Source organism: Microtus oregoni, unplaced genomic scaffold (assembly GCF_018167655.1).
Source record: "Microtus oregoni isolate MIOR12 unplaced genomic scaffold, Mior012 000018F_ref0000195, whole genome shotgun sequence".
NCBI classification, from domain to species: domain Eukaryota; kingdom Metazoa; phylum Chordata; class Mammalia; order Rodentia; family Cricetidae; genus Microtus; species Microtus oregoni.
This window is the reverse complement of record NW_024543077.1, coordinates 22,489,751-22,500,168: the sequence shown is the minus strand read 5'-3', so window position 1 is coordinate 22,500,168 and position 10,418 is coordinate 22,489,751. Positions and strand designations below refer to the sequence as shown.

The following is a 10,418-nucleotide window of genomic DNA, read 5'->3' as shown; positions in this document are numbered from 1 at the left end:
AATGGTGTTGATGAAAAGTTGAATACATGCTTTTCGGTTTTCAGCCATAGCATGAAAAAAAGCTGAGTTGTTTTAAAATGCCAGCTTCCTGGGCCGTGCTGCCAGGACAGACTCTGACTCTGTAAGACAGACATTCTGACTGAGTGTGATCTGTGAGCAGAATGCTGCAGCTTGCTTGCTGGCAGGGACATTGAAACGCCATAGAGTTGTAGCGGTAAACACGGCTACAGCCGGTACCTCTGAAATGATGCTGGAATGCTAAGGAATGGGCTGAATCTAGGCGGCAAAGCCATGGCTTTAATCCTCTCCTTAAGGACTCATGTAGTCAGAAAAAGACAGATATACAGTAAAGAGAGATTCAAAGACAAAGAAAACCTCTAGATGATTTACAGTGTGTTAAAAATATATGCCGGCTAAAAGTTAAAGTTCTTAAAGTAAAAAGAAAAAGAGTACTTGGGTGTGGTAGTACACACTTTTAATCCCAACACTTGTGAGGCAGAAGTAGATTGACCTCTATGACTTCAAGGTGTGGTAACACACACCTTTAATCCCAATGCCTGGGAGGCAGAGACAGACAGATCTCTGAGAGTTCAAGGACAGCCTGGTCTACAGAGTTATTCCAGGACAAAGATTTACAAAGAACCTGTCTCAAAAAGTAAAAATAAATGAAATAGAGGTTAAAAATAAAGCCACACAAAGATGGAAAATACACATATTATCTTAATACTGTATGCTATTATGCTCTCATTGAATTGTTTGAATGCTGAAGATGGAGCAACAGATGCTAAAAGATATTTGTTTATGAATCCTGCTGAACTAATCCAACATACATATTTTGAAAATACCTTGACTTCAGAATTTGGATCTAAGGATATGATGCTTTGGAAAAAAAGATTCTTCTTTTGTTTTCACAGAGAATGACACCCTGCGGATTGCTTCTATCCCAATATGGTATGATAGACCACGCCCTCCTGAAAGGTTGCTGTGAAAACCCTCAAAAAATTACTTCAGTCAACTGCTGACTGAGATGAACCTGGCACACAGGTTACACCTTAAAAGACCTGATTAACAGTGCCCCCATTCAGCACAAAGCAGTTTGGAATGAAATAAAGTGCCCATATTCCCAAATATTGTTTATCAATATTCATTTTACATTTAAAGAGAGATATGATAGAGATATGAATAATTTGCATTGGTATGGATTTGACTTTAGTGATTTAAATTTTAGGTCAATCTTGTTATATGTATATGTATTTGTGACCTTTGACTGAGGTATTGTGATTGTGTAGTTCATGTGAAAATGTAATCTATATAGGTTGTTAATGGATAGTCATCTATAATAGTCAAGTTTGTAGTCATGTTAGATTTTCTAGATGTACATAGATATATTTTAGATAGAAATTCTTCATATCTTTTAAAGACTACAGAATATGACATTTAATGTTTTAATAACTTAGAGCTTTTCATGACAATGAAAATGGCAGCACCAATTTACTTCAAGAGGAAGATGGGCATCAAAGAGGCTCCTTATGGAGTTTGACAGCCATTTGGGCAAGAAAATGCTCTTGCCTGGACTGTTGCATGAACTGGACACAGAGAACCCTCAGAGAGAGGACAGCTGAACTTGCTTAAAGGTGAGATGGTTTTTTGGGGTTCCTGATTCATGAAAGAGTCTGTGAGACATTCTGCAGGACACAGAAGTTAGTGACTGGACTCTCTTTAAAATATTTTGATTTATGGAAATGTCTCTGGATACTATGGGCCTAAAAGCCAAAGATGGATGCCCCAATGGTCCAAAAGAACTTTGGGTGACTGTCTAGGCAGTGAGATGTCTCTGTCATTTCTAGAGTTTGGAAGTTGCTTATTTCTTGTTTGCTTAGGTAATATTATATCCTTCTGGAGTCTTTGATGAAGTTAAATAATATAAAGATAGTTATAGTTTTCCTTAGTTGTGATAAAAGATAAAGTAGATGTAAATATTGTCACTTTAATTCTTGCTTTGTAACTGCTTTGTTATATGTAATTTTGCTATGTTAAAGTTAAAGTCTTACTTTTTTGTTTAAACAGAAAAAGGGGAAATGATGTAGGTGGGCCTTCTACTTTCATTGGTTAATAAAGAAACGGCCTTGGCCCTGATAGGTCAGAAAATTAGGTAGGTGGAGTAGACAGAACAGAATGCTGGGAGAAAGTGAGGCAGATGCCATGCCTCTCCTCTCCAGGTCAGTTGCAACGAAGGTCCAGCCCAAGATAGACTTAGGCTAGAATCTTCCTGGTAAGCCAAACCTCATGGTGCTACAGAGATTACTAGATATGGGTTAAAACATAATATGAGAATTAGCTAGTAGGAGGCTAGAGCTAATGGGCCAGGCAATGTTTAAAAGAATACAATTTCTGTATTATTTTTTCAGGGCATAAGCTAGCCAGGTGGCCAGGCTGCAGGAATGCAACCTGAAGCTCCTTCTACAAATATCTTCTTCCCTGCTCCTATATCTGCCCTTCCTCCATCTCTACTTCCCCACTCCCCCAAAGATCTTTCCAGTCTTTCCTTTCTCCCTTCTCTCTTTCTCTTTCCCCTTCCCAGAACCCCACCCCCATGCTTCCAACTTTTGCCTGACAATATTGTTTCATTCCAATTTCCAAGAGGATCTATCTATGGTTTTCTTTGGGTTCACCTTGTTATTAGGCTTCTCTAGGCTTGCAAACTATAGGCTTAATGTCCTTTGTTTATGGCAAGAATCTCCTAATAAGTGAGTACATACCATATTCATCTTTTTGGGTCTAGGTTATTTCACTCAGGATAATGTTTTCTATTTCCATCCATTTGCATGCAAAATTCAAGATGTCATTTTTTTTTTTACCACTGAGTAAGTAGTACACTAATGTGTATATGTTCCACACCTTCTTTATCCTTCCTTCCATTAAAGGGAATCTAGGTTGTTTTCAGGTTTTGGTTATCACAAACAATGCCACTATGATCATTGTTGAACAAATGCCTCTGTAATATGACTGGGCATCTCCTGGGTACATTCCCAAGAGTGGTATTGAGGCAGACTGACCCCCAATCCCCTGAGAAACTGCCAAAGTGGCTGCACATGCCTTCACTCCCACCAACAATGGACAAGTGCTCCCCTTTCTCCACATCCTCCCCTGCCTTGTCCCATGGTCACACTGACAGGTATCTCGCATGTTTCCATGGTTCCTTCATCTGGGGATGGAGACAGGGACCCACATTGGAGCACTGGAGTGAGCTCCCAGGGTCCAGTTGAGGGGCTGAGGGAAGCAGAGGATGAGCAAGAAGGTCAGGGCAGAGAGGGGTTGGTCCACTCACAGAGACAATGTCCCTGATCTAATGGGAGCTCACCAATTCCATCTGGACTGGGACTGAACGAGGCTGTGGTCAGGCTGGAATCTCTGGGCATGACTGATGGTGAGGGCTGGCGGAGAAGACATTGATAATGTCACTGGGACTTGTGTTTGCTGGATGAACTGGCTTTTTGGGATTCTGGTCTATTTGGATGCTTGCGTCCTTGGGACTGGATGGATGGGGGAGGGCCTTGGACTTCCAACATGATGGGGTATCCTGGGACTGGACAGGGAGGGAGGAAGATAGGTCAGGAAGTACGGGGAGGGGGTAGGTGGAAATTTTGGAATGGAAAAATTAAAAAAAATGAAAAATAAAATAAAAAATGTCAAACAGAAAAAAAAATAAAGCCATGCTACCACTCTTTTATTTCTTCTGGGTCATCAAGGCTGTGGTAAAGAACTTAGATCAACCATTCATACCACACTGGTACTGACATGTTCATGAGACTCAGCAGTTAGAACACTGGTGACTTATCCACGGTGACCAACATTGATACCCAGCACCCACAAGTGTGTGTACTTCCAGTCAGAGGTGATTAGACACTGTCTCCATGTCTACGTCTAAAGTAAACTTCATTCTTTTTGAAGATAACAGGCACACAAAGAAAACCTATTATAAATAAAGAATCACATACAGACCTTTCTGTTCAGCATTTGCATATCTTGTGCCATAAGAAACCAGAATAATGTACCACATATTCAGAACCTACAATTACATGGAGTTCTGACCAATCTGAAGTGTGGGCTAGGAATCACACTTGGGTACCAAGTACTCCTGAGACCAGTACTCCTGAGACCACTCTCCAGTTCCCATATGTCATAATGCTGAAGGAGAAGGTGTCCCAGTTTCCTTCTGTCTCTTGTCTCTTGAAAGATAACATCACCTCTAGATGGTTGTCAAAGGATCTAATAGACTGAATGTGAATGGAATTTCTATATTGCTTCTTATCTTCATTGTTAAAACAGATCTCTTTATGTGAATAAAGATAAAAAACTTGGTTAAAATAAACCTGAGTCAAGCCAGATTTGATTAGGAAAAGTCCACATAGCCAGGAATTTCAAGAGTTCATGATGGGGAACAAGTTGACCTCAAACTTACTGAGATGGGCCCCACACATACTCCTGTGTGCTATGATTATAGCCATACACCTCTAAGTCCAGCTGAAATAAGTGTTTTGAAAGCACTTATCATTGAATCAGAGAAAGAAATAAAATAAGATTTAGAGGGAGCACCATTGTTTTCATGACAAGCAATATTTCTTGAAATTCTATAATATGAAGAGTCAAATAATTTCATATGTTCTCAATAATGGGTTATTTTCATTGCATTGTTAATTCCATCCATTTTAAAATGTTTGAAGTGTGACTGTGTGAATACACCTGTAATACACCTGTGCCATGATGTGTATGTAGCACTGACAGGAAAACTAACAGGGGTCTATGATCTACTTCCACTTTGTGAGTTCTAGTGATGATACCTAAGGAACAATTTGGCTGCAAGTGACCTCAATGGCACTTCTTTGTATTGAAAAATTGTTCACAAATGAGCTCATATAGAAGTGTGCACATGGAAGCACCCAAGTGAAAATATGGGAAACAAATGTAGAAGTCTTATCGGTAACCCAGAGATAGAACTCAGGTTCTCAGAATTAGCAGCAATGAACTTTACTAAATGAGACAATTCTCTGCCATATAATTTATTTTTTAAGAAAATGTTATAAATATATATTTAGCCTTCATAATGAACAAATTAGAAATGTATGGCAGTATAAATAAGTTCATATGCAAAGATTTATTATTCAAGATATCCTGGGTCCTTATACCCTTGAATGAATTTACATTTACAATCTGAAAGACAATAATTAACTGATGTACTATTTCTTCAAATCAAATTTGATCATCACTGATATAGTTCTGTGGGAAGAAACTGTTGAATACTAGGCAAGAAACCCAATATTGATCCCAGCAGAACATCAAGCTATGGTATGAGATACACAACTGATTGCTGATTATTTTGCTTTATTATATCAATATAATATAAATGAAAATATTTTTTGAATACACACATGAGGTATTTAATGTTTCTTATAATCACACTTTTCAGTCATTGTAACATTAACATTGTTAAATTGTGTTGAGAAAACAGAACACATTGGGAGTTCATCATCTACTCTTGAACTTGTGCTCAGGTGGCAGACACATAAGCATCATGACTTCAAATGTATCTCTGAATCATTACTGACATCCAAGCCAGCATGAATTATAAGCAAAAAGACCTCAAGGAATTTTGTAAAAAGATGAAAGTCAAAACCAGAAACAACAACTGACCACCCTTTCACTTCCTTCAAAATTCCTTACTTGAAAATTATGATCAGACATGTTTTAATATTTTAATAACCAATGGGTCACTTCAATGATGGGGATGTCATCTTATACATTACATCATAAAAATACCTATTACTAGGGAAAGGCACAATAGAAGCTGAACAAAAGCCATAGAAGGAATATAAAGTATAAAAAATAAATTTTAGTAAATAAAGTTGTCACAATATAGAACACTTTAGTACCTACCTCAAATGTTTCAAAATAGAAACCAAAATGCAATGATTTCCACCATTAATCTTGAGTGAACATGTTACGTAATTTACTTCTTTCAAAGTTATGATGAAAAATAATTTTTCTTCAAGCTGAAGACAACGTTGATGGCTAAAGTCAATAAAAATTGTTTTCTGCTTATGAGTTTGTTCCTACTTCCAAAATTCAATGTAATATAAATAGACATTAAAATATTTATAGGACTAGAGTCATGTCTAGGTGACTAAGAAATCTTCATTCCAAGGACTCAGGTCAAATTTTTAAGAGATACCTGTAATTTCTGCTACAAGAAGATGCAAGGTGTTAACGTTTTCAGAATACAGAATGCACATTAACATTCTATCTCTCTCACACACACATACACATGCACGTCATTACAATAAAAGCAAATTTTTAAAAACAAATTTTCACACATGGAAATTTTTCTCCTGTAAGCATTTATTAATGTAAAAGATGAGTCCAGGCATATTACAGCTTACTTACAGAGTTTTTCTTCATGAAGTATTGGTTCATGTAAAGAGAAATCAAATTAAAACTTGAAGTAAGAGAAATAAATCCTTCTAAGTTGGTGGTATCATTTGGGAAGATTTAGGACATGCTGCACTGCTGAAGGAAATATGTCACTGAGAGTAGGCTATGAGAATTTACATTCATACGCCAGTTCCAGTTCCAACACTCTGCTTCATGTGGAAGATTACGGCTTTGAGTTCTTAAGTTCCAGCTTTAGTGCCATGACTGACACTTTTTGTCATGGCTCTTTCAGGGTGATCCTATTATCCTCTAGAACCATGGCCTGAATTATATGCTTTTATATGTTGAAAGACATTATATCACAACCGAAAAGGAGGCAGTACACATCCATAAATATTTACACCTGAATTACATATTCCATGCAGTTGAAGAGAGTATAAAATCTAAAAGGGTTACATTATTGTTCAAATTCATTTTGCAAGTCTTAAAATTCTGGAAGGAAGGATAAGCTGACTACTGAAAGTTAGGCAACACCAACAGCTGTGAAAAGAAGTTTGCCCCCACTAGACATAGCAATTCTCTTTCTCTCTTGAGAGAGAGTCATTACAGCTGGGCTCTGCTCCATTCTTCCATGAAAGCTTCCCAGCAGAAATGTCTGTTGCTGATCTGCTCCACTCTCCTAAGGGAGTCTCCCATAAGAGATGTCCATTGCTTCTGTGCTCTTCTGGGCTAAGTGAGTTTCCAAACAGTTATGTCAACTGTATCTCAGTTCAACTCCACTAAAGATTTCCTGATCCATTCCAGTGAAAGAAGGTGTTCATATAAATCTCAGTCAAGAGATTTATTTAGGAGGGAAGAATCCAGAGTGTGAGTTCCTCTGCAAGTCTGGAAAGAGGCAGCTGCCAACTGAATGAGCATATGACTCATATAGGGCTTCTTGGAGGCAGAGCAGCTCTAAGGAGATTTAGAAGGTGAGAACTGGTGAGATTTAAATGCCTGGGCTTGAACAAGCTCAGAGATGGGCTGGATTTTGTGCTCTGGAGTTGGTTGGTTTTGAGCTCAGAGAGACAAGGGTAGATTGCATTTTTTTTGCTTTGGTTTGAGAGCCAAAGCAGATTTCTTTCAGTATCCAGATTTGATGTTTGACTGTGTTTTCAGGGTGATGTTGTATCTTTCACTAGTTCTGGAATTAGGAGCAAAGGGTTTTCCTTTGTATCTCATTTCACTACCAGGTTGCGATTTTTATCTTGGCTCTATCTCCTTCCCAAAAGACTTCATAAAATCACAAATTAGGTATTGTCCATGAGTTTCCTGGTGCAAATAAAATAAAAGCTGGTATCATAATGCTTGAACAGATTGTTGACACTATCATTTTTTACAGAATAAATACTGTTGGTTAACAGACTGTAAATGTGATGGCTTAAAATTAATTTGCAATAAGAAACCCTCAGTGTCTTCTTCAGGTACCCAAAAACTTTATCAGATTGATTACACACAAAAAGTTTTACTCCTGTAACAAGTACAAAACATTTACCACACTGTTTATTTTTTTCACTACATTATGATTATTCTCATGTTTTTGAAGACTATAATCCTTAAGTTTACAGTTTCTCTCCAGGATAGTTTGTTTCATGTATTTGGAGATTATTGTGACAACAGATTTGCGAAACAAATCCATTCACAAGTTTCTTTCCAATCTGTGTCCTTTTCTGCATTTGAAGATGAATAAGACATGAAAAGACTTTTCCAAACTCATTTCATGCATACCTTTATGCACCCATGTGTGTTCTTTGATGCCTTTGAAGAGCATTGTTTTGAGCAAAGACCTTATCACACTGATTACATTCATAGGGTTTCTCTCCAGTATGTGTTCTTTCATGTATTTGAAGAGCACTGTGTTGAGCAAAGGTCTTACCACAGTGATTACATTCATAGGGTTTCTCTCCAGTATGTATTCTCTTATGCAATTGAAGAGTATGGGCCTGTCCAAATGCCTTACCACACTGATTACATTCATAGGGGTTCTCTCCAGTGTGTGTTTGCTTATGCGATTGAAGATGATTGTGTTGTGCAAAGGCTTTACCACACTGATTACAATCATAGGGTTTCTCTCCAGTATGAGTTCTTTCATGTGTTTGAAGATGACTGTGTTGAGCAAAGGCCTTACCACACTGATTACTTTCATAGGGTTTCTCTCCAGTATGTATTCTTTTATGCAATTGAAGAGTACGGGGCTGTCCAAATGCCTTACCACACTGATTACATTCATAGGGTTTCTCACTAGTATGTGTTCTTTTATGGTATTGAAGAGTATTTTGTTGAGCAAAGGCCTTACTACAGTGATTACATTCATAAGGTTTCTCTCCAGTATGTGTTCTTTTATGCACTTTAAGATGACTGTGTTGAGCAAAGGCCTTACCACACTGACTACATTCATAGGGTTTCTAGGTAGTATGTGTTTTTTTATGCAATTGAAGAGTATGAAGCTGTCCAAAGGCCGTACCACACTGATTACATTCATAGGATTTCTCTCCAGTATGTGTTCTTTTATGCTTTTGAAGAGCACTGTGTTGAGCAAAGGCCTTACCACACTGACTACATGGATAGGGTTTCTCTCCAGTATGTGTTCTTCTATGCAATTGAAGATGATTAAGTCGTGCAAAGGCCTTACCACACTGATTACATTCATAGGGTTTCTCTCCAGTATGTGTTCTTCTATGCCTTTGGAGATCACTGTGACATGCAAAGGCCTTACCACACTGATTACATTTATAGGGTTTCTCTCCAGTATGTATTCTTTTATGCAATTGAAGAGTATGGGGCCGTCCAAATGCCTTACCACACTGATTACATTCATAGGGTTTCTCTCCAGTGTGTGTTCTTTTATGCGATTGAAGATGACCGTGTCGTGCAAAGGCTTTACCACACTGATTACATTCATAGGGTTTCTCTCCAGTATGTGTTCTTTTATGGTTTTGAAGAGTATTTTGTTGAGCAAAGGCCTTATTACACTGATTACATTCATAGGGTTTCTCTCCAGTATGTTTTCTTTTATGCTCTTTAAGATGACTGTGTTGAACAAAGGCCTTACCACACTGACTACATTTATATGGTTTCTCTCCAGTGTGTGTTCTTTTATGATATTGAAGATGATCGTGTCGTGCAAAGGCCTTACCACACTGAATACATTCATAGGGTTTCTCTCCAGTATGTGTTCTTTCATGTATTTGAAGATGACTGTGTTGAGCAAAGACCTTACCACACAGAATACATTCATAGGGTTTCTCTCCAGTGTGTGTTCTTTCATGCAATTTAAGATGACCGTGTCGTGCAAAGGCTTTACCACACTGATTACATGCATAGGGTTTCTCTCCAGTATGTGTTCTTTCATGGTTTTGAAGAGTATTTTGTTGAGCAAAGGCCTTACTACACTGATTACATTTATAAGGTTTCTCTCCAGTATGTGTTCTTTTATGCTCTTTAAGATGACTGTGTTGAACAAAGGCCTTACCACACTGACTACATTCATGTGGTTTCTCTCCAGTGTGTGTTCTTTTATGTGATTGAAGATGATCATGTCGTGCAAAGGCCTTACCACACTGATTACATTCATAGGGTTTCTCTCCAGTATGTGTTCTTTTATGCCTTTGAAGATCACTCTGATATGCAAAGGCCTTACCACAGTGATTACATTCACAGGGTTTTTTTTCAGTATGTGTTCTTGTGTTCATTTGAAAAGAACTGTGATGAGCAAAGGCTTTACAACACTGATTAGATGCATAGGATTTCTCACTATAATATCTTCTTTCATTCCTCTGAAGCTGACTATCATATGCCAAGGCTTTATCACATTGAGGATGTACTGAATATTTCTTTCCAGAATTATTTCTTTTAATCCTGCAAGTATAATTGGAACACATAAAAGTTTTACCACATTCAATACACTCATGAACCTACATATCTGTATGTATTATTTTTATAATTTAGTC

The 10,418-nt window shown here is 37.8% G+C and overlaps 1 pseudogene; it reads right to left on the bottom strand.

The window, feature by feature from the left end:
• Positions 1 to 8,198: 8,198 nt before the first annotated feature.
• Positions 8,199 to 10,418, bottom strand: part of LOC121458694 — a 47,374-nt pseudogene continuing 45,154 nt past the window's right edge.